The sequence below is a fragment of the Prenolepis imparis genome, unplaced genomic scaffold (assembly GCF_030444845.1).
Source record: "Prenolepis imparis isolate NDT839.2.m4 unplaced genomic scaffold, iyPreImpa1.0 SCAF_7, whole genome shotgun sequence".
NCBI lineage: Eukaryota > Metazoa > Arthropoda > Insecta > Hymenoptera > Formicidae > Prenolepis > Prenolepis imparis.
Genome location: NW_028141165.1, coordinates 8,337,579 through 8,363,907, shown reverse-complemented (window position 1 = coordinate 8,363,907; position 26,329 = coordinate 8,337,579). Strand labels below are relative to the sequence as shown.

At 36.3% G+C, this 26,329-nt stretch overlaps 1 protein-coding gene across 3 annotated transcripts in view; it reads left to right on the top strand.

Moving 5' to 3' along the window:
* LOC145938475 (uncharacterized) overlaps positions 1 to 26,329 on the top strand; it is a 92,039-nt gene that overhangs the window by 35,770 nt on the left and 29,940 nt on the right. The window lies entirely within an intron of this gene.

Here is a 26,329-nt window from a genome sequence, read left to right as displayed (position 1 = left end):
ATATATATATATATATATATATATATATATATATATATATATGATTAACACGCAATGTTTAATAATTAATTCTCAAATACACATAGATATCGTTATCGTTATTATTATGAAATATAATTATGTCAAAAACAAGTCCACTTTTTATCTTTATCACGTTATTAGAGATTTTTGATTACCGTCGCTAATATCGGGACTATTTGTCTACTTTCTCGCGGGAATATACATATATCTCGCCCGTGTGATCGCGCGGCTGTAATTCGAGAGCCGGGATAAGATTCCTTTCGTCGATAGGATTCAGAGCGCCGCAGGTCGGCCCATCGCGAGTATACCCCACGTAAAAGTCTCCGTCGCAATTTCTCCATAAATTTCTCCCGGCAATTTCTAAAAGAGACGACGACGCTCTCCTCTCTTCGCGGGGGCTATTACGTGACCTCACGTCCGACGAGAGAATAAATCCAGGCGGTCGACATGAATGAATTCGCACGCAGGCAAACCTGGTGCGAGTTCGGAGATTCACCGACGATGGAGAAAAATCCGCGGCGGAAACACGCGTGTGCATATAATAGCATGTGTTCCCATTAGAATCCCTCGCGCTTCCGGTGATCAGCCCGTTAGAAAGTTTTTAAGCGATTTCTTCGTCACGCCCTCGTGATTCGAGAAAACTTACACGCGTAACTCGATTGCGTGCGTTACGCTGTTTCATTATTTAATCTTTGGACAAGCACTCATCATCGTATAAACATCGTGCAACTCAAAGCTCAACCTATATTTTTTAAACATTAATATAAGAAAATATTAATTTTAATATATTTTTTTATAAATATAATGTTAATGTATTAGTATGAATTGATTAATAGCTAAAAATTTTTATTTATTAAATATTTTATTTATTTATTATTAATGTTATATTTAGATCAATAAATGAAGTTATTACAATTATATTTTATAAAATTAGTAATAACGAAGATTTTTGTTTATTTGATTCTAAAATTTAATTCATTTTCGCGATTCTAACTATAATTATGCTTTAAGGATCATTTCGATCATTTACAGAAGTATATTATTAGCGAAATCAGTATTATTATTATTATTATCTTTAAATAATCAATATTATTGTCATTAAATATATCTTTATCTATAAATTATATTTATCACGTAACTTATACAGAAGTGAATTATGTGCATCTCAAATTAGAATTTACTATAATATTAATTGCAATCGATTGACACCGATCTGAGAAGCAATATTAATATATAAATATAAATTAATTAATAGCTTAAAAATTTTGTATATTTTATTTATTTATTGTTATATTTAGATCAGTAAACAAAGCTATTACAATTATATTTTATAATTAGTAATATAATAACGAAGATATTTTTATATTTAATTCTATAGCATACACAATTTAATTTATTCATGATTTTATTATAATTACGCTTTAAAGATTTTCTAGGATCTCATTATTTACAGACATATATTATTAAAGAAATTATGATTTTTAAATAATCAATATTATTTCTATTAAATATATCTTTATCTATAAATTATATTTATGACGTAACTAATACAGAAATGCATTATGTACATCTCAAATGACAATTTATTATAATATTAATTGCAATGTCGATTGTGTGACACCGATCTGAGAAGCAACGGCGAACTTTAACGAAGGTTTCGTTCCCACGGCAAGTACGTAACAGTTGTTTCGCGGACGAACTTCGAATCGTCATAATTCGACAACGCCCACAGGCAGAGCGCCATAATTTGCGAGCTTAATGATCCGGCTCGAGCCATGTCTTCGAACGGAGAGAGAGAGAGACCGAAGCAAGTTTTTTTTTTCTCAGCTTAGAGTCGTGAGCGACGCGGAGGGAGGTATATCGTGTTTGTTATTCGCCGGCGGGGATGTCGCACGCGCGAGAGGAAAAGGGGTGGCTGCGAAATGCGATCGTTTAATCGCCCCAACTTCGACCTCCGGCTTTCCTCTGCCTCGCGGCGCCTTTAAGAGCGAAACACGCGTGAGTTACAGCACTGCAGTGCAATGCAGTGGCTGCTGCGGCTAGGGTGAAATATGCAGTCGACAATGTTCGCGCCCTTTTCAAGATATTGTCGGTGCGATTCGAGGACGAAGATAACGTGATTGTTGTTCTTTCTCTCTTTTTTTTCTTCCTTTCTCCGTCTATCTTTAACTTCGCAAAGAAAATACCTTAGTTTGAGTAAACCTCTGAAAGTTCGTACGTTTTTCCCTATATTGTTATGTATAGAAATCTTCATTGTTTTTTTTTTTTTTTCTTTCTGTTTACGTAATTAAAGACCTTTAGAATTTAATCCTGCGTCTTTCGACGGAAGGAGGATTAAGATATCCCCCTTGGGTGCAGTCGAGAGCTCCGACTCAGGATCGAGTGGGTGGAAAGTTATCCTGGGAAATCCTAGTCTTCGTTCGAGAGCTACTTTGAGGGGGTGAGAGAGGTCATGCAAGGGACTACGATGGGTTCCGTTCAGTGACCATAAAAAGGCACGTGATTGTCTGCTCCCGAAAATACTCGTAAAAGCTCTCAGACGGAACTGTGATGTGAAAATTTGTAGACCGTCCCATTTGCGATTGTTTTATCTGAGATGTCAATACTCTTGTCAGTTATACATTTCTTCTTGTTTCTTGGTGTCGATAAGGACGAGTATTTTCAAAAGTATTTTCTGAAAATGGTTTGTGAAAGAATCTGAATGTGATGTTTTTTTTTATCTCGCAAGTTCTCTTAGGAAATAAATGTAAGATTTATCGAAGAAATAATGACCGAGAATCTCAACAAATGTACAAATATTTTGCTGCACTTTTCTAATTTCCTGTAAGTTCAAATAAACTTTAATGAAAAAAAATTGCAATCCGGAGTTCTGCGTTTACCGTGATCGAAACAACAAATATTTCCTCGATTGGAAAACTTGCGAAAGCTAATGGCGCAAAAATACATCCTTTATTCTCCGAGTAAGTGGTGTTTTGTTCCAATCCGAGATCCGTTTCTCTAAAGCGACTAGCTTCCACTGCTTGCTCGTAGACGGAGGAGATGCGACGGCACCTGACCCTTTTCACATTTAGCTCCGGTAAGAAAGTACAGTCTCTCAGGAGTAATACACATACATACATACACACTTCTCCGTGATCCTCCGCGATTATCCGGCACGAAACGGCGCGATTTTTCTTCCCGAACGGAAACCTTACTCGACGTTTCCGGGCGCGTGAGATAAAGACCAATCTTCTGCGTCCAGGTTACTAGCGTCTCGCTCCTTATCTACACGCAACCGTTTCCACTGACAAGGAAGTTTTCGTTGCGCGTTGTTAGAGGAACGTGACACAGGCTAGAATATCTAGACAATTGCGCGAGAGCGAAGCTCTTTCTCGTAAAGGGAAAAGGACGTTGGACTTTCAGGGGTGACGGATAATTCGTGGCGACTTGGTAGAGGAAGAGAATGTGTGCGAAGGGTTGACAGAGACGAGGGGACAAGAGATGTGCTGAAAGGTGTAAGGATGAATTTATCTTTGCCTTTGTCGCGATTCTTAAACGTAAATGTAACGCGCGAGATAAATTGCTCGAAATCAACTCGACTAATGTTATACTGTTTCAAAGAAATTTTGCGAAATATAAAATTCAATTTTTCCCGCTATCCTTCCTAGTAGAAAGCATTTATATATAATCAAATAAAAATTACAGTGATAATCGGATATTAAAAAAAATAATTCTTCAAATACATTACATTATTATATTTATCTTCTTTTCGACATAAAGAAAAAGAAATGGATGTAGTAGAATCTCTATTTCAGTCAATGTAGGGTCACGTAGTTGTATTGAATACTGCGAGAGAAATGGAGACAACTTTGCGAGAGGATCAAAAAGAGAAAAATAAGGAGCCAACACGAAAGTCCTCTGAAATTTCTACAAGGCAAGACACGAGCACCGGCATGTCGGATCTCGAGACTTTCACCCTCTAACCATCCCCTTCCTCGGACTTTCTCTCTCTCTCACTCTTTCCTATTCGCTCCTCTCGTTTCTTCCTTTCCTCGCTTCTTTATAGTGCTGAGCTGTCGCGATGTACTACCCCTCGTACGAAGACCATCCCTCGACGTGTCCTTAATGCGACAGTCGTCGCATGCACGTCGTCGTTTCTGTGCGTGTATTCGCACGCAAAGGCTCTCTTCAACCCTCTCGCATTCTCAAAGCATTTTTCTTTCCGAGCCTTGAAGAGCGCGGAGACGTAACTCCTGCCCGGAGAAAGTTTCACTCGTACATATATACAGGATGTCCCGCGTGAATCTTTTTCTTGTTAATCTGAGATAAATTTTCTCAAGGGAAAATGAAGAAGCTCCAACGATCTTGGCGTTGTAATATAAATGAATCTATATAATTGTTTTGCAAATATATGGATGATAGGAAAACTTTATTATGCTTCGCTCGAACATAAATGGAATTTTTAATTTTTTATATCACGCGTCTCTTAGAACTAATCGTCGAAATAAAAATTCTGTCGAGACGAGTTTTGAAGTTCGCTCTTTTTCATATCTGACTGAATTAAAAATTCGTCACGGACGAACGCGAACTTCTCACATTTTCCACCATCTCTTTCTAAAGTCGGTCATTCACGGTGAACTTTTGCCTGGCCGGAAAATAGCCCGACGAGAAAACTCGCGTACGAAATGACATAATACATTGGCGGAGAAGTTTTTTACATGACGTGAAAACTTACAAGATCCGCGCGGTCACGTCGCCGTATTTTCTCTCTCTCTCTCAAGAGTCCGCATTTTTCATATATCTGAATTTTCTCTTTAGCGCATCTTGTTCGCAGTTTGCGTTTCCGCCGTTTTATCCTCGTTACGATTTTATTCTTCATTTTCGTGACGTTCTTTTCCGGTTTTCCGCGAAAGAAATGGCGCAAGATCAGCAGAGCGATATGCGTTTTAATTTTTTTCTTCTGCTGTACTTATTTATACATTGATGATACTTTTTGTGGCATTTCCCGGAAGCAAGAAAAAATATAACCTACGATGTAATGAAACCGCATTTATTCCTGAGATATAGCGTCGGAGCAACCATTAAAAAAATTCAACAAGAAAAAACTGACGCATAATAAGAGAATGAGAAAATGATGAAAGCATAAGTGGAATAGTAGAAAGAGAATTGTAATAAAAAAAAGAAATCTTAGTAGCAATAAAGAAATTTTTTATTTATTATTGAAGACATAAATTATTTGTAACGATAGCATTTTAAACAGTAATATGTATATAAGTTTATTTAAATATTGTATAAAAATTAAGTAAATTAAGTTAAATTAATAGTTTAAACGTAAGCGCTAAATGAATCATATGATCTAATATTAGAATAAATGAAGTGAATATTTTTACACGATTGAGATATTTTTTCTAGAATATTGTCGAAATTGCTCTTTTTTCTTATCAATTGATCGAGCATTTTGCTTTGTCGCCTTATATATTATAGAAAAGGTTGGACTACTTATTATTCGGTTTAATGACCCAATGAGGACGTGTCGCACATGAAAATCAAATGTCTTGTCGAATCTTATCAACTCGTAATTTGCAGGGACCCTTTGAGAGTGACAGAATGTTATGAATCGTAATAAGTTCTCGATCATTGCACAATTATGCTCTCTTATGCGATTCATTGGTTCGTTCATTAACGCATTCGATTCATTAACGCAATCGATATTATAATTAACATTGGAGATAAATCTATTTCTTTCGAAAAAAAAATACAAGTATATACTTAAAAAATTGTAAAGGATTAATACAGAAATATTTCTTAAAATTATTTAAAAAGTTATTAATCAACTTTATATCTCTTAAATTTTTTCTATAATGCAAAGTTTCTATATCTACAACAAATAAATATAAAAGTCTTTCGTAAAATTTTAAATAATCATGTAATTCACATGATGTAATTAATTTTTATTATTTATTTAACAAAAATACACACACTGACAAGATATATATAATTTTGACGAAAAAATTTAAAAAAAATATTGGTTTAGGTTTAGAATATATCGATATCCGCAACAACGTTTTATGCAAACATACCGCATTCGATTCGACTATCTGTAATTGAGAGCGAATACGGCGGAAGATTACCAATTAGCGGTCATATGTGTATGTGTGTGCGTGTAATCGATGACCGCCGATTCGGATAGATTGATATCGATGGAAGATGAGAGTCCGCGGTGTGGTATAATGTAAGGTTTTGTTGTGATATCGCACACAGCAGAAAAGTACATACATCCATCGCGCCGCGGCTGGACGCGATTATTATCGAGCATTGAATTTCATTGTTGAAGCGCTTTTTCCCTCATCTCGTATCCATCCCCGTTTGCATTGTCATTAGGATCCCGTTGCAGCGCGTCGTTCCGTCGCGATAGCGTTCTCTCTCGAATGACGTATCACTCGGTTGCAATTTATTCCGCGTCACCGAGAGACCGAAACTTTATTTGCGTCCTTCCCCCTGCCCCCTTCCTGTTCAACGCAACAGAAATTTCAATCATTGACAAATGAGACTCTGAAAATGACGTTTATTTGGCCTTTGAACAAGTCGCGTCCGGCAATGAAAAGTTATTTCCCAACTCGAAAATATTTGAATACTGTTTCATTGGCATTTGCATTCAGCTATAAAATGCTGTTGCATAAAATTAACTAACAATAAGTAAATTAGAATAATAAAAATATCCACTTTATAACATTCCTTATAAAAGTAAAAAGTATCTCTTAAACATATAAAAATAACAAATATATACATGTATATGTATTTTCTAATATATAATTTATATATATTTTCTAAATATTCTAAATAATATTTCTGTAGTTTCAAAGTTGTTACTAAATGAAATGACATCTATATGGAACTGGTGATCGATATTATGTAACAATTGCTCTTATTTAGCAAGAAAAAATTCCATTGCGAAGCTACACAACAGGGTCCGCTATTGTGCGGGTCGCTTATCAATTTGTCGCATGGGGCCCCGTCGTATTTGCAGCAACAATCAGACACCGCCGACGAGAAAGAGCGAGAGTGCCGAAGAGCAGCGGATTGTCCCATTGTTTTTGCGCCGACAATGCATCGGGATGGCTGATTTAAATTAGTTTCCGAAAGAGAGGGTGACGCTACAAATTTCGGCAGGGGGGAAGGAGGGGATGAGGGGGATGCCTCTTGCCATTTCCCCTGACGTATCCTGATTAATGTTTCATTTAAATTCACGAGCGCGTTCAACAGCGACCGCCGGTCCGCGTTGCTGTCGGGAAAACCCGAAACACAAAACGAGCCGCCATCCTGGCGCACGTCCCTTCGGAGTCGAGCCCTTTCCTTTTAATCGCTCGTTACGTTCTTAATTTGTATTAATGAGTCTTAACGCGTCCCGGAGATAATGAGAGACGATGATGATAGTTTAACAAAAAATAACTCTTTTTGAACACAAAAAAGAGAGTCATTTCTTATTCTTAGTTGATTTATTATTAATATAATCTACTTTTGTCCTATGTAGTTTCTTTTGTAAGTACGATTCCAGTTTCCTCAAATTGCTCCATCCAATTTTGTGAAAATTGCGATTAAAATTGCAAAAGAAGACTATTTTAATGTTTTTTATCATGTTATAGTAATGTGACGTGTTGGACAAATTTTGTCATAATTAAAGTTACTTCTGCTGTCTAAATTTTCAGTCCTTAAAAAGATTTTGTTGTATCGAGTGTTGATAAAATATTCATGATTAAATATGAGATCTCCATTGCAAAACAGTTCTAATTTCCAATTATATATTTATTTAAACTTATGAATATGAATAGGAGACCAAAATTGACTATAATTTAAAATGGAATTGTCGGAAATAATATGATGAATGTCAAAATTTTTTAATGTCTGTATTTTTTCCAAAATTTATATATACGTTCAAAAATTTATATACAGTATATATTTTGAGTTTATCAATCTTGACAATTTTGATTTGTATTCAACGACTAAAAAAACTATTATAATCTTTAATAGTTCGTTTTTTGTAACTTTAATCACAAATTTCTAAAAAATAAACGTGATGAAGTAATTTGAAAATCGAAATTGTATTTAGTGTCAAAAAAAAATTATGACAAATGCTTATTCTTTCGTATGTATTTGTTTTGTTGAACTGTGTCGATATGAGAAATAATGCTGATCTCATTCGCTCGATCGCGAAAATATTTACCGCGTGTTATTCTCGACTTTTATCAAGTCAAGTTTTGTTCAATCGCGAACTACACAATCGCATAATCAGAATGTCTGAATAATTTTCGTCCAATAAAAATTAACGCTATGTGCGTGTATTCCAAAACTATCCACGTTTGCGATTGATTTTAGGTCAGTTCTATGATTGGATCGAGCGAGAGATACTTTGAATTCCGCTATCTAATTTCTGCAATCAAAATTCTCGGCCGAACGAAAGTTCACTTTGATAAACCGCGCTGCCGGAGTCAGAGTCACATGCCACGCACTTGCGTGATGGTCAGCTGGGGTCAAGGGAATCGATTTATTCGATTTTGACGATCGTACGATCGTTCTCGCTGACCGCTGATAGCCAATCTCAGCTGCGACTGCATATACTTTGCACCGTAAGATTCCACGAAATATGCATTGTCTTTTATAGTCGCATAATATATAGCCTATAAATTCTTTCTCTGGATATTTAATAATTCTAAAATATTTCCGATTTAGAAAAATATTTATTTTTAAATATAAATAAATAATAATTTTTAATATAAATATATTAAAAAATTATTATATATTATATCTAAAAATTAATTATGAATTTATATTCGAAACTTTATTTTAAGCATCGGTTGCATTTTGCCACAGGCAAAAAAATAACGCGGTTTTCCGGTTTCGCCTCCAGCTCCGGATGGTCGATAGGAATCCTAATAACATTGTCGCGAACAGTTCACGTGGAACAGTCCAGCAATCGTGTCCCACGCTCCATTCCGTCGTGTAATGAACTCGGAAAGTCACCGTAGGAAATGTTGCTGTCCACGCGAGAGTGTGCTCCCTAAATCATTTACTTCTTCCCCTTCGGCCCCCGGGGAGGCTCTGAGAAACTATGCATCGCCGAAACTCGTATTCGAATCGTGAGCGAGAGAGAAGAGAGCCTCTCCTACGAAACTTCGAGATTTCGTTCAACTTTTCTCATCGCAATCGCGAATTCAATTTCGCGGAATTTACTATCCCGTGAAATTTTATCAACGTGATATTTCAAGGGGCGCCGCAACAAAAGTTTGACCGCTCCAGAGAGCTTCTTTAACTCTTTATTGATTCGATATAGAGTACATGTTTTATTCATTTATTCTCAAACGGTTCTTATTTTAAATAAGACGCGTACAATTTTTTTTTAATTAAAAGATTATATTGTCAGAGCGCTGGAGAATATTAATTGTGCTTTTTTTATACTCCTATTATACTAAAAAAAGAATTATATATATAATAATATATACAATAATAAAATAAATATAATATAAGATTTACTTATATGTATTTTCTATGGAAAATATTAATAAATCTTATATAATATTTTTCGTAAAAAATATAAGTAAATCTTTTTTTAGTATGACAGGATATAAAAAAGACAAAATTCCGTAGAAATAAATTCGATTATATTTTGTCAGGAGATCTTGTTTTTGACGAGATGAAGAAACTGAAAAAGAGATTCTTCGTTTGATCCGATTCTATTCAAGACCGCATTTTTCAGCCGATTATATCAGATTCGTAGAGACCCTCGACGTCGTGGTATTTCAAATTTCCTCGCGGCCGGATGCCTTCACGACGACGACGACGACGACGACGACGACGACGAGAGGGTGCAAGTTTCCTCGGGAAATCCTTATCGACGCCCTTTTATCGGGGCGTATGTACCCTCTCTTCGCGTAGAATCGAGCTCCCCTACGTTATATTGCCGAAATCAACGTACGCACGAACGTGGACAAATATCTTACTTCGTCTCTCTTTCGTGTATGTTAAACGGCGTGCCATTACTCTTATATAAAGGCGGACGATATAAAGCCGGGCGAAGTTTTATATATATACTTTTCACCCGGCGCAATATTGGAACAGCTTGACTTCCGACGTACGAATATATGCCTACCGGATTAAGATGGACGATTTCTCGTTCTTCTCGAAACGTTTTACCACGAAGAAGATTGATTCAATTCGCAGTCAAGAGAAGAGGCAAATCGTTTAATGTAGCTTCGTCTTCATCTTGATAGTTACAAACTCATTCAAACGAATGAATCTTCTTAAGGCAAACTAAAGTAAATAAAAGAGATTACGTTCTTTTTGTTTGTCCAACTAGATTGATTGAAAAAAGAAATTATAGCTTTATCAGATTTTTTTTCTAGATACTCTAGCCAAATTTTAATTACTTTTAAAGCGGAAAGTACTAGTTAAGAAAAATTTTCTTCTGCCTCTAATTATGTTGTACTAACATTGCCTTTATTTGGCGAGCGTCAAAAGAATATTGTAATAAAACAGTATCCTAATATACAACTTGAAACAATTCAACACAGCTCTCTATAAGAGTCCTCCAAAACTTTTATGCAAGCGACGAAGAGGCAGAGGGCGGTTCGAAAAAGCCGGACACAAAAGACGAGAGAGGCTCACGTTACAAAGAGTCGGAAAGTCGAGTATTTGTTTGGACGAGGAGAGCTTACCAGGGGGAGAGGCGGGAGGGAAGAGCCTTTCTAAATCGGGGCGGACGTTTCGGTCAATCTGGAGGGTACGAGATCGATAGCATATAATGCGCAATCGGCAGCAGTCGCGGAAAATCGCGCGGAGGCGGCGTGTCCGACCGGATTTAACCGGACAAAAATAAGCCGCGCTCCTCTCCACGCAAAACACACATCCGGCTGCTGGCTGTCCGGGATTTTGACGTAAACGCGCGTAAAATTCGACCAAAGCCGTTCGCGTGCCGCCATTCGACATTCGACCGCGTGTCCATCGTCGAATTAAAATCGACAACCTGTGAGAACAAAAAAAGATACACGTCGATTCCCCCTTCTCATGCTTCCCGCGTTCGATCTTCGAGAGCAAAACTGCGACTAGATTCGTGAGTGATTTATTCAGGTAGGATGCAAATAGAACGCAGAAGCGTGTGCAAATTGACTCTATTTCCAGATATTTATTAGAGAGCTTCGATCGTATTTTAATCCTTCTGTCAATGAACGGGTACCCGAATACTCGAAGCAACTTTAAATTATTTAAAAATGTGTCGGTATTTTTTCTCCGTCCGAAAATAGTCTTCGTAATCGGAAATCTCTTAAAATGTGACGGAAAAGAAATGTTCGATGCGCCCAGTAGCTATAAAAAAAATTGTTACAGTGCAATATATCAAAAACACGAAGTGGTACCCGGGTATTCATATGTATATCATTGAAGAGATGACAAATATTATATATAGACAGACTGATAAGAATCCATTTTTTTTTAACATGGAACAAAAATATTAGCTACTCTATAGCTATTATATTTTTACTATAATTTAACGGAGAATTTCTCGTTAAACTACAGCTTAAAGATATTAGTTATCATAGCTAAAATTTAGGCATGATAGCTAATATTTTTTTCCCTGAAAGTTTTAAAGACAATGCGAAACTTCATCTCTTAGATAAAAAGAATCTCGATTTCAAATGCAAGTTCAAAGATATTTATAATATAATAATAAATTAAAAAGACTATATATAATAAATACAAAATCAGGTATGAAAAAGGCTAATAATATTTATAATATAACGTTAACAATTAAAAATGTTTTGTTTTTTTTATTTCCTTTTTTTTATTTATATCCATATGTGCTCATCTGTCTTTATTAATAGGTCGCGCGACACTTAAGGCCGAGTAATAAATCAATAAACACTCTGATTGGCTCGACGACAAGTCGAGTGTATGATAATGGCTCTCGAAGGATTAGCTGAGCCACGCGTTACATCTTAGCCGGGTCGATGAATTTTAGATGCATGTATAATGCATATATTAGGCTGTGCTAACGAGCTCGAGACCACTCGAGACGAAGAAAATTATTCGCTCTTTCGAGTCTGCCTTTTGAGTGGGGCTCGAGTGGGTCTTCGAGCGTAAAAGCCGCGACTCTTTCCGAATTTGTCGTTGTATAGGACAGAGTATAAAGATCGATGAAAATTGTCATGCGTCTCGTTTAAGACTTCGATCGCTAGGACGAAATTATTCGTAGGTCCTTTCGAATGGATCCTCTCTTGAGGGTTCTTCTCTCGTCGTTCATCTCGTGCGCGACAAAGGAACTCCGTAATAAAGGTCGACTGGGGGTGCCTTTCCGCGATAATTCTTCCGCCATCCTGCATTATGAAAATTGCGGGTTTTCCCGGTTTAGGTCCTTTCTCGACTCCCGGCGGCGTTGACTTTCCTAGAGTGCAGATATTCGGATGGGCATAGTTGAGTAACAGCTATAACACGAGAGAAATGTGTGCATTATACTTTATGTAAACAACAAAATATAGTATTACTTTGATTATATTAAAAATTTTTTAAATATTCAATTTTTTTCTATCATTTTATAGAATATTCAATGTCTGATAAAATAAGATTCGTGAAAATTTAAAATTTTATTCAATTTGCATACATCTGCATAAAAATGATGGAAATTTCTATTCTTGATTTACATTATAATTAAATCATATCTATGTATAATTTAATCTTATCCTAATTTATATCTATTTCGAGATATTTGGAACATAAGAATAATAATAATTTTATCTATATAAGCATAATTTATTTGTTTTCTTCATTTATATATTTGTTTTTCGAGATATTTTCAAAATGGAACATAATTATTTATAATAATAATAATCATATATATAGGTATATACATATATTTAGACACATAAAATTTATCTGTCTTATCTTCATTTATATCTGTTTCGAGACATTTTGAAACTGGAACGTAGGATTATACAATAATATTCTTGGAAGATTTAGATCCTCTCTCTGATACTTTATCGATGCAGAAACGGATGGAACTCCAGCAAGTATTAGTAAACAGCTCGAGTGTTCGTTTGCAGATATGAAAGGGTTGCGGCTGAAACACTCGTGCTTAATCCCATTACAACGCTCCTCTAAATAGCCGAGTTAGTACGAATTATGTAGCCAGCTTCGCGTTGATTACTGCAATCTACTCGCAGCAGGTCCATACGCGAAAGGGTTGCAGCAACTGTGCGGAGAAAGGGATATTTCGCTGCGAAAGTCCGACGAAGTTATCCAGCACGCGGAGGGTCGCAAAGTGAGATTCATTTATCCCTGAACGTGATGTGTGACGGACGAAATATTCTTACAAGCTCGCCCTAACTTTACATGCATGCATCTCCTTTCAGAGATCCTTATTTTTTATTCATATTTTATTAGCCCTTTTCGTACCCTATGTATTGTACTTGTACATGTCTTTTTTTTTCCAATTTATTATTATATATATTATATTTATTATACGTATATAATTATATATTATTATATATATTATTTATATTATATTTACTATTATATTTTTTTATATTCAATCTCGTCGAGGCACTTGTAAAATATTTCACTTTTGGGAAGTTGATGATCGGTCGATTAAATCTCTGCGCGTCATTATATAAATTTTCAGCGCGTTATTATTTTATATCACGTCCTTCGCTTTCCCGAAAATTTACGTAGGTCGTAACGAGTGGAATGCTTTTAAGTGTTCCGCGAAGAAGAGAGAGGATCCTTCCCCCTCGGGACGGCATCTCTCGAACCGCCCCGGGAAATCTTAGGGGGAGAGCCTATTCCCTAGGGGCAACTTCTGGCTAAACGCGGCTGCGACGAGGCGTCGCGCGCGAACTTGATGAAGTTTGTTAAGCAACACAAAGAGGAAGTCCTTAATCGCATTTTCCTCGCGTCGCCTCCCCTCCTCAAGACGACTAACAAAATTCGTTCGTCCGCGGTATTCAAAATTGTAATTCTTTACTTGTCTAGTTCTTTTTTTTTCTGAGAGTCCGGTTATGATGATCCCTTTCACGCGTGTTGAAAATTACACAAACACCTAGAGTCGTAACTCTCTTATCTCCGTCGTCTGTACATTGTAAATCGATACTTCATAACTCGAGGAAGCAATGTCACTCCGTGCTTTTGAAGCGGAAGGAAACGGAGTGTCTATGTGGAAGATACTCATCCCTGTAACTTCTGGTTAAAATGTGACAATGATCGTTCTACTTTTCACGTATTTAAAGAGAGAACATCCTCGAATAATTTGTTATATAAAGTTTATTACAATTCGATAATTTATATAAAATTACAGCCAGCGTTAATGATGAAGAATGTAATAATAGAATAATATAACATTGAGCGTGTTTATTCTTCCAAACATATCGATGAATTATAAATTAAACATAATAATTTTCACGAGAAAATTCATCTTGTAAAATATCTCTATTCCTCTCATTCTATTAATATTCTCTATTGTCATGTTGCACTTTTTAATCATCGAATTTTATTTGATAATTTTCATGAGAAAATTGAAATGAGAGCTTTTATCATGAAAATTATTAGATATAATTCGATGATTAAAAAGTGCAACATGACAAAATAAATAATATTAACAGAACGAGAAATAGAGATACACAAGAGATGTATTTTCTCGTAAAAATTATTACGTTTAATTTATGACGCACTTCTGATGAAATTGATTTTCGTAAAAATACAAATTTTGTCTCTTGGAGAAGATTTATATTTCCAGTGGTCTCATTTTGCGCGAAGAGCCCTCGTTCCTTATACGAATCGAAACGTAATCCCGTGATGCGCGTGACACGTCAAAAGGGGATACAGGACAATATTGACAGAGAGGTAATGCCAAAGCCAATACCCTCTCCTCATCCCTCTTTCAAAATGTGGTAACGTGATCTTCGCAGCCGGTGCACGCGGATCGAACTTAATTATGTCTACGATCCCGAGGGTGTTTGTCTATTTAGTAGTCGACTCCCGGTGTTCGTTAAAAAAAATACATAATAAATTAATTAATTAATACAATGCATGTCGTCAATATATACGAAGAGAAACAGTGACAACGTCTGATTATTCGCAATTTTTAATTAAAAAATCAATTCAATTTTTGTTACTGATAATATCGCGTATATATATTTATGAAAAACGAAATTATTAATAATTTTATATAAAAATTTTGCGCAAGTGTACCGTATAAATTATATAAACCATTTTTTTCCCTCTCTATTTCAATTAAATTGAAATTGAAATTAAATTATTTCCATTTAATTCTAGATACAACTAAATTTAAAAATAAATGTGAAAATGAATCTCATTGATATTGTTATCAAACTTTACCAACAGAGACAGAGTCGATGCGAGCTCATTAATTAGAGCATGTTATGAAATTATATAATTCTGGCTGTCTGCCAGAACGAACCATACGTGTGTTTTTTCTGCGATCATGTTACACATGACATTGCGTAAAGGAGACATTACGCATATTACGCGTAATTTAGTTTGTACGAATTTTCCAGCAGCGTCAAATTTGATCCGCTTTCATAAGTATAAGTTTGGAATATATATTTTTCAATATTTCATAATTTATATATCGCAGATAAACACAAATTAAAATATCTGATTTTATTGCGATTGAAAAAAATTGATTTTAGCTTATTCTACCTCGTAGAGATTAATTTTTAATGGTTAATCTTAAAGTCATCGCCGCGAGATATACGTACAGGAACATTTTATTTAAACTCGTTATCTGATAAACTGATATCTCTTTAAATTACTTGCGGTGCAGAAAAAAGGACTGCTATATATATATAACTTTTTTTTTAGGCAAACTGCACTTAACGCGATGCGCTAAGGTCTTGAGTGTTCCTCGCAAAGCAAGAGCCAGAAAGCTCACTGATTGTGACACGTTTGTAATCTCGAGACGTTTGTCTTATCGCGTTGACATTACACACGACGAAGCGAGGCGTTAAAAGCACGTTTGCACGAGCGACCAAGTGTGCGATCTCACATTTGCGTGTCTGTATCGAAATTCTGCAAAGTTTCACACAGGGAAGGATACGAATTAAATTATATACCTCGCGTGTGATAAAGTCATATCTCTTTTCGCGAAGACGAAATCTGGAGGAAGAATGTAATATGAGAGAGCAATGTATGAAATATATATATATTAAGCTATCTAACAAAACCCCAAAATTATCAGAACACAATAAATTACTTTTGACAGCAAAGAATAATAAAAAATTTACAAATTAATTCAATATATAATTTAGAGTGTTAATTTGGCTTGTTAGATAGCTTAATATATCTACGAAATATTGCAATGACAGCTATAAGACTCTTTATTTCTTTAAGTTTTTTTTAAATCTCGCTGACTAGTCTCTCGAGAATATTTTCCACATCCGCTTCTGCGCGTAATTCCACGTGCCTGACTGCGTGCGACGTCGTTGCAGCAATTTTTATCGGACATTCTACATCGCCGTGCTCTCATCGTCCGCGATGTCCATCCTCGTTAGGGATTTATTAATTACTTCCGAGTTTCCTCACTTGTCGTCTCTTTATATAATAGTATCTCGTAGTGTGTCAACTTTTCCGCGAGCTATAATAGATAAAATGGATTTATAAAAGTATTAATTCAATCTCGTTAAATCGACCGTCATTCTATGTCAATTAGAGTTTATCAAGTTCTCGATTCAACTTTGAGAGTTAGATAGAATCAAAAATATTTCAGAAAATTTTAGATTTTCGGTTATTCATAGGGAAGATTTAACGCGCGCGATTGTGTCGAGACGAAAACGTCTCCGTCATATCGTGGTTTCTAATTCGGGCTCGGGAAGGGAAAGAGGGCGGAAGGATGAAGAAAAAAGGGAGAGCGACCACGAAATGACGAGAACGAGGCGCCGAGAGTGGCGTCACTTTTAAAAAAAACAGCAATGAGACGCCCCTTTTCCGCTGGTGAGATTCTCCTCCGTATACGCCTCGTCTAACCCTCGGAAACCGGGCGAGCACGTGCGCACGTGCTTTTGCCTCTGCACTTGACAGTTGCCGCACGTGCTTTTGCTCGCGCGCGCCTTGAAAAGTCGCGCGATACAACTGCTCCATCAATGAATCCGTAATGAACTTTTGCCGAGAATCTCACATAAATTTTGCCGCGAATATCACATGCATCGTAATACTTGGGTTGTGAAAACCCGAGCGAGATTTAAATAGACTATTAATCTTCGCGCGAGATGATATTCTACGAAACGAGGAAATAATTCGCGCGCTTATTTTTTTTTTTCCCCCCCGATCGTTAACGTTTCGATTTAATCGAGGCGAGTTTTAATACGCGAGAGAGGGCGAAGCCCTCGGAAACTGCAGAACCGATAAAAATGCAGACCTCGGACAGGACCGCAGCTGCTGTACAACGATCGTCGCGAATTAACAATTTTAATCGCTTTCTCCTCCGCTTTGATTTGTCGTCGACACGATGCGGGATGGTTTTTTTTTTTCTACCTTTTTTTCCTCCATCGTGCGTCGATAATTATAAGAGCGAACGAACGAACGCGGTGATTTTACGAGTGATTTGTTACATAACCCCGATAGGTTGCTCGTTTCTCGTGGTTTTTTCATTTTCCCTTTGTCTCGGCGTCGATAAATAATTGCCTGAAAATCCGCTGAGCGGAATATCTCTGTAATACTATTGCGAATAATTGATATTTCCGCGATTCGGAAAATTTCAATACCGCGAAGAATGTTGGACAACAAAAGGAGGCCGGATTAAATATTTTATTAATAATTTATTCAATAACAAATATTTTCTACGTGACATTTTACATTGTCTGCATTATTTTTTCGCTCTTATAATGCTTCATATATATCTCGATATTTCGAGCCTTAAAAAGAATTTTTTTTTATAACTGCAAATATAACAGAACAAATGTATTAACAATATATATATATATAATATAGAAAATATTATATCACTTTTGACAAAAATATACATAAAATATTACATATTATATAAAATATACCAATTAAAAAATGTTAAAAGCCATGCAGGTATACAAGAGGAAACAAACGATATTTCTTTTAAATTATTACGAAACAAAAAAAAACGAAAAATTTGTTTTCTATTAAATCTCTCTCTAGATATTTTTCACAATGTTTCGCTCGCGTTCGCCCTGCAATTATTCTGTTCGGATCGAACAGTTTCGACGTTAATTTCAACGGATCGAAAACTTTGTTGCCATGATGTTGCCTGGCCGAATCGTGAACACTGTATTACGCGAAAATTGCATCTGCTACAGGAAGCGACCCTCTTCATTCTCTCCGGATCGTTAGCTGCCCTCCAAGCACTCGTTAATCAGACCCCAACGATGCCTTGTTGCGGCATCGATCTTCCACGGACGTTCGTTTTCTTGCTACGTTCGGTTTAAATCTCGCGTCGATTCTCTTTTTGTCTTTCAAAAAAAAAGTTCTCCAAGGAACGCACATAATATACTTGTTCTGACCTAATACGGTAGACTAGTCGCATCAGAATGCAGATGTAATTGAATTCTTCGCGATCTTACACATTGTTTAATTACATTTTTCCTAAAGATATAATATTGAAAATTTATTTTTTATTCTTTAGATGATAAAATGTAAAGTTTTATTTCTTTATACTAGAAAAACACTTTAAAGATATTTGATATTTTCTATATAAAAACTCATAAGTTTTCAATGGATGTTCCGTGAATTTGTTGAATAAGTACTTTTCTTTGAGCAGTTCCGATCGATCTCGAAATCCGCCGTCTAATTTCAACGTCCTCCGTTGTCTAGGAGGCGTCTAAGAAAAGCCCTCGCTTTTCCCTTTACCGGATTACAGGCACCCCTCGACTGGGGACGCTCCTCTTTCAGATCAACCATCCCATCTTAAAAAGCGATCGTGTCGACTATTGAATAAAAATTTTTGTCGATCAGGAATTCTCGTCACGAGACGCCCGACAACCTCTTCTATCTTTCGCGAAATAAATCGCGTTTCACGCGAGTGTATACATATATTCACGGCGTATCGCAGGGACAACCTTAAGGAAATGCACCCTCGCGGAAAGATAAACTCCTCGTTCTCCCGTCCGCGGACTGCGGGATCGTTCGATAAACTCGGCGATGTTTTTGCTCGACTGTGTTCGCGATGTGCCGCGAAAGCGATTGATAGATGAAATCTGCGCGTTAAGAGGAAATTGTGAACGATCGACCGTGGGATGAGAGAGAGAGAAAATAGAGAAGTTCATTTCGCAGCCCCACAGGAATAACGTGTCTCCCCTTTAAGTGCCCAACGTCAATCTTATACGAAAATCAAATATTTGGAGGAAAGGGAAAAATCCACAAGTAGGTAATCGCACGAAAAATGATCGTAGTCCTAAATAAATTCAGATATATTTCATAAATTCAGATCAACGATAATTGTAGAAAAATTATTGTATTGCAATACTCAGTATTTTTTTGATAGTTTTTTTTTTATTTTAATTATGAAAGCCAGTTCTTTAAATTTTACGAGGATTGAGAAACTTCTCTCACGGATGTTTTGTACATCTTGTCATAAATACACGAGCCAGACACTTCCAGGATAAGTGGAAGCTCGCAATGCTGTGATAAAAGCAAAAAGGATCGGAGAGAGAGGCACTCTCTCACAAAAGATGGAGAGGAATGTCCCCGACGAGGACCAGAGCGACCAACGTGCGACAGGATCCTTTCTCTCTCTCTCTTTCTCTCTCTCTCTCTCTCTCTCTCTCTCTCTCTCTTCATCAAATCTCCCTCAGCCGATCCTCGGGCCGATGCGACGATTGTTGCGTCTCCTTGCATCGATCTGGACACCCTGTAGATCCGGGGGTTGCTTGCGGGCGAGAGCTCCAGGGTTGCTATGACGACCACCATTGCCCCGCCACTGACAGAGGTGCTCAATCGAGCCCTTTTGGCTACTTGGCCGCATATGTTTTCAGCCCTCTTGCAACCTCTCTTGCTCCAGGCGCCCCTTGCGCCCACGAAGAGCGGAGAGGAGGGTCCTGACTCTTTGGAAAACTCATCGAAGCCCTCCAGCCCTCCGCTTCTCTCTATCTCTCTCTCTCTCTCTATTGTTGACTATGAGTGACGCAAATTTTGTGACAGCTTATTCCCGAATATTCGGGCTGTTCAATGGAATTGTGAAATTGAAATCTCAATTTGTCATTATTAACCCTCCTGATTATTGTAATACAATCAAGCTGTATTTTTATGATAATTAAATGTCTTGTCAAATCATTCAGTCGAGGATTATATGACAAAATCAGATATAATTATTAACTTCCATCATTTATGTGCGATCTATTCAAGACAGTCATAAATAGTAAAATTAAAATACGTGTGAATCTCAATTTTATCAATGCCTCTTTATCAATGATAATCATTGATTTTAATATAAAAATATAAATCATCGTTTCGAGTTCGCATCAATGTTTGAAATGAAATAAACGGAGGAAATATTTCACTGACATTCTTCACTCTCTAAAGATCTTTTCAATCTTTGATCCACCCGTGGGAATTAATTGATTGGCTTGTTATCCAATAGCGAGAGAGAAAAAGAGAAAGAGGAAGAGACGGAAAAATAGAGAGAAAGAGAGAGAAAGAGAATTTGGCCACTAAAGGTTTTACCGCGTAACCACCACTCGGGTATGGAAATTCGAATTTTACCCCATCGTCGGTGTGCGCTACCGACCAGACCGATGGGCCGTAATTTCATTACAGTTCCCGCTATATACAGTCAAGCAAACTTTTTTTTCACATCGAAAAAAAATACGGGCTGAAGGAAAGTTTCCGCGCCCCCGACGAATTCATTTCAGCGGCCGACGATGCTGATTTCGTTCCGTTTCGAAGGAAATCGCGATCTACTCTGACTGGGGTGAGTTGGGTATATTTATCGATTGCCAGCGAGCACCTTGTGTGAATAACTGGTTAAATTAGCCGTAAGTGTGATATAGGCGAGATGTAAATTCTGTTACAGCCTGTTCGAAATCTCGATTTGCTCCCCAGCTCCCCTTTGCATCGCATCATATGGATGCATCAGTGCATCAAGATTATAATTTATCCGTTTATTATAATACTCTTGCAATACAATATTATATATATATATATATATATATATATATATATATTATACATCTATATTATTATAATCAATATTATAATACTGGAGAGATATTTCTCTATTTTTAGAGTTAAAAATCTTAATAAAGTAATAAGTTTGAAATTATTTACATTAGAAGCATTAATATTTCAATGTCAGTATAGAGAAAGATTGGTGAAAATAATTTATTTTGAAGATTAATCCATTTCGATTTTGATGCAATATTCATTACAGCTCGATTACGCACTTTTCTCATTTCGATTTCGTATAGTATCGAGCCTGATCGCTAAATTCGAGTACTCCAAAAATTAACGAGATACAGCAGGATTATCTTGAATTTATTCCCGGGCCATTTCACGCCAGCCAGATAATCCAAGATCCAAGAGAAACTCGAATCCGCGCTTACTCAGCCGAATTAATGCCCCTTATAAGCGATTCGTCACGCTTAATACGGCGTCAATATCAATAGCATCTTTGTTAAGCCGTCGTCGAAAACAGTAAAAGACATCAATGAGACGGTGATAACTTAATTTTTTTAATATACGAGACAATATTAAAGAGGATAGATGAGAATAGATAAATAAAAAATAAACGTTAGATAGTGATTTAATTGACAATCTAAATCGATCGCGAAAATTATGTGTGTGAAAATAATATTAAGAGAATAAATAAATAAATAAATATATATATATATTAACAAATTTAAAAATATATATAGTTTCTTAAATTGTTTATATTCTTATAAAGATCAATCACATTGAGATTTATTTTGAAAAAATATTCTAGAGAAGAGAGAAGATGGTATATTATTCTTGATTAAAATATTTCTCCATTTATGCCGATGAGAGATGTCCGATGAAATTATAAACTTGAAATGTGTAATCTATTATATTCCGCGGCTAGAGAAAGACGAAGATAAAAACGCGGAATTGAAAATAGTGGATGGTGAATTAAAATTTCTCGACGGAGATACAATGCAACATGCAACGGATAGAAAGACCTGCGATCGCGTTCTTTCCGCGGTATATAGGGTCAAAAAAAAAGAGTGAATTCTCGCCTGAGTTATTGTTGCGCGGAGAATTGTGCGAGTTGTGCGAATAAATGGACACAATTCCAATATATATACGAGAAGAGAGGGTTCTGGCTCCCTATCCTGGCCCCATATCCTGGACAGGCTTGAATGAAATTACTGAAAGGGACGTGTTAGAACAAGAGTATACCTCATACCGGCCGGGCCATTGTCCTTCCTTCTCTCTCTTCGGATGTGTTTTATATTTTGTCATTCATTTTCATTCTCCCATCCTTTCCTTCGCTTGTGCAAGGAAAAGCATACGAGGATCGCCGCGAAATAAAAATGCCTGTCTCACGCATCGTCCTACAACTTGTCCCTCGTCGACGTCGAAAAAATTAACACGCTTGTTAGTGGCATTTATTATTCTTCGCATCTTCGCGATAAAAACATGTTCTCGTAAAAGATTCTCATATACATAATGTTTAAAATTTTCTGTCAAATTTTCATGACGTCCATCAGATTTTACGATTTTTTTCCATAAATTAATTCCGTGAGATGTGCAATTTTTCTCAAGATTTAGCGGTCAAGAGAGAATGATAAAAAGTAAGCGGATGAAATTTTGGAGAAGAAAATTCCATTTCAATTTTCTTCGGCTATTCTCGTCCGTCTGTCGGATTAGCATATATCTGCCTTATAACTGACATCTCATACATTTATTATCATTTAATTAACACCCGCGATATTTCCATTTTTCGCGAACGAGAGAAAGCCGAAAGAAATTAAGACGCACGTTTCGAAATAAAATCCTTGCTAGGATAATCTATCGGACGATCTCGTCAGCGTTCTTGGCATTTCCAGGGACTAATCGATTCTCTTTCTCTCCTTTTCCTGATCTCTTCTCCTCGACGGCGTATCGTTATCTTCGAAAAATCGCAATCTCTTTCCCGTCACCGCAATCTCTCCTTTCTGCGTAACTCTTTCCCTCTTCTCCTTCTCCTCTCCCGTCAGACACAACTTTTTTTCTCGTGAAGCTAGCTCTCGGCTCTACGTCGATCCGTACGAAATTGCACCGCAAACGATTGGCTCTTTGCCCGCGACGGTGGATTGATTCGGTCCAAGTCAAGGGGGAGAAAAAATGTAGAAGGAAAAACAAAAAAAAAAAAAAAGAGACAGACACAAAGGCAGCATGACTGATCGAGCAGGCGGGATTAAGAGAATACGAGGGGACGGACGGCGCGAGGGATTATCGGATGGGCGGAATGCAAATTAATTTTTGAGCAGCTTTGGCCACCCCGAAAGGAGCTTAAAACTTGGCGGGCAATCGCTATCGGTTCAATTTCCGTGTTGTGTTCGCCTTTGAAATCCCGCGATTTGGACATTGTTGCGCGATAGCGAGCGATTTATTATCCAACCGCGTCGGAGCTGAAATAAATGTGAAAAATTTGTAGTGTCCTCTTCCCAATTTTAGAGAGAAAAAAATTCATTTTCGCGCGTCAGTGATGTGGCCGGAGTACTCTCAAAGAACGAGTGTCCCGTGAATTTTTTTTCCGCTCGCGAATTCAATTAAATGTGCGAAAGAAGAGAATGTAAAATGGAAACCGTTTGCGAAGATGCGGATTCCCGAGGAATTCCAGGATTCCTCATTAATTAAATCTAAATATCAAACAAAATTTTCATTTCAAAGAACCACCGCGCGTGAACAACTGCAAAATATTATTCTTCGTTTTTCTGACCAAAGGGCGGGATTTAATTTCAATTGAAAATATAATTCCAAAATGTGTCTCTTCGTTTGAACATTATTTTATATCGTATTTATGTAATGATAAAAGTGCCTTAATGATGTGCCTTAAAGAAGTGCATTAATGAGACTATTAAAAATTAATTTTACAGACTTTATCTCATTTTGTGTAAATTTAAGGTATATATTTACACAAGGTGGAGTTAATCCAAGTTTTACTTCGTAATTTTATTCTCGTTCAGTTCTCCTTCATAGGTATATCCCGAGTTAGACATCTTAAATTAGCGCACTTAATGGTAACTGAAAATAATCCGATAAAATCTTTCAATTTTGTAGTTATAATAGAAAGCTTGCGTTAGATACAGTTTCTACCATGTAAAGTTAAATAGGGCGCAAAATCGATTACTACGCTTCTATAAATAATTCCAGAAACGATAATGCCAATAGTGCGGGGTGGCGGACTGAATGTAAACTAATCGTCGCTTCGTATAGGAAAGCCTTGAAGAACTCGCGTTTGCGTTCGTAAGGGAAATAAGATAAATCGCCATCGACAGTAGACTCGAGTACCGTAATATACAAGTGCATATATTTCCTCTTCTATCATTCTTTAATTATACTGTTTCTCTTGCGCTTTCGATTGCTCGAAAGACAGCTGTAGAAGTTCATCAATTAAAGTTTTACTTTTCTAGCGAGAGAGGCGATTTGCGTTAAACGCATCTCGATTCGAATTTAATGCATGAGAACGCAAAGCGCATCGCAAATGTCTGTTGAAAGAAAATTGAGTTGAAAGCTCTCTCGGCCATCTTTGAACTCCCTAAAAGCTCGCGAGCTTTAGCCGCTAATTTTATAGAGTGTCAGGTTCATCATCGTGATCGCGAATTGCAACGATGAGCGACGATAAAAGTGCGTGATAAAAATGTTTTGTTACTTTAGCGTGAATATTGATATTACATTAGACTTACATGATTTTGGAATATACATTTTCGATCTACTGCAATTTATTAAATGTACTCATCGTTTTAGCCAAATCTAGAAACTATATAAATATCAAAGATTTCTTTGCAAAGAATTATATTTTTTTAAAATATAATTATATACCCAAAGAGAAACACATTTATATAGAAACGATAGAAATGCCATAAATAAACTGTAAATTAATTTTTTTAATATTTTTTATATCGTTTTGGAAATTTCTATTTTAATTTCTTGAAGCTTATTAATATATGTCTCAATTCTTTCTTTTTTAACTAGAAAAAAATAATATATCGTTTTTCTATAAATATTTTCTAAATATTGAAGACTTCCTTGCCAAGAATTGTATTTTCTTTAATAATAGTTTATATACATACAGAAACATTTACACAAACGATATAAATGCCATAAATAAACTGTAAACTCTCTTTATGTTTCTTAAAATAATCAATCGTTCGCATTGACGCTATCTATTTTGCGATATCGATACAAATTTGCATCGTCACACAAATTTCGCGAACGCCAACGGCAACGAGAGATAAATTTCAGCAACGGATGATAAATGCGCAGGGGTTGCCTCGAAAATGGCGAGAGGGGACGAGCGAGGAAGTTGTGCGAGGAAAAGAATTCGCACCCTTCTTTCGCTTTAACGAAGCGCCATTTATGTGGGAGGCGAAAAGTTTTTTTTCTCCTTCCATAGCATAGGGTGGTTGCTCGCTATTTTTTTTCTCTCTTTTTTTATGCTTTGCGATCGTGTTCGTCGGCGTTTTAGAACGCTTTCGGGAACCCGGTTATTCTATTATTCGACGACAATAATTCCACACTCCCTCCCTCTCTCCCTTCTGCGTTCTTCTTCCCCTTCCGCGTAATATCTTTCGCATCTCTACCCTGTGTTGCAATCATGGCATGCGGTTTAAGGGGATGGATAATATGAATTTTTTAGGGCACCCAGTGTCGACGCGCATTGCGCAGGGTATCACTTTGCATTGTATTCTGGTTCGTTTTCATTTCTGGATGCCCCGCCATTGCTCTGTCGTTACTTTTTATTGTCCTCTTTTAGACGTTTTAAATATTAGATGGAAACATTATCTATATCCTCTTTGAATGTCTGACGCATTTACAATAACTTCTTCAAGATTGTCACTTATTGTTCTTTTAAGAATTATAAACGCAGTCGCGCGTGTTGAAATTTTGAAAGATTCTATATATTTTAATACACTATGCTAAAATATTCTTAGCTATAAAAAAATCATAGACTTCAATTTCAAATATTTAATTGCATATGCATTATTGTACACACAAAAAATATTGTATATTTATTTTTATATGCATATAAAAAAATATATATTTTTTAAACAAAATTATTATTTAATAAAATTTAATATTATTTAATAATATTATTTAATAAAATTTAATATGTAGTAATATAAATTTTATTTAACAGCATTCA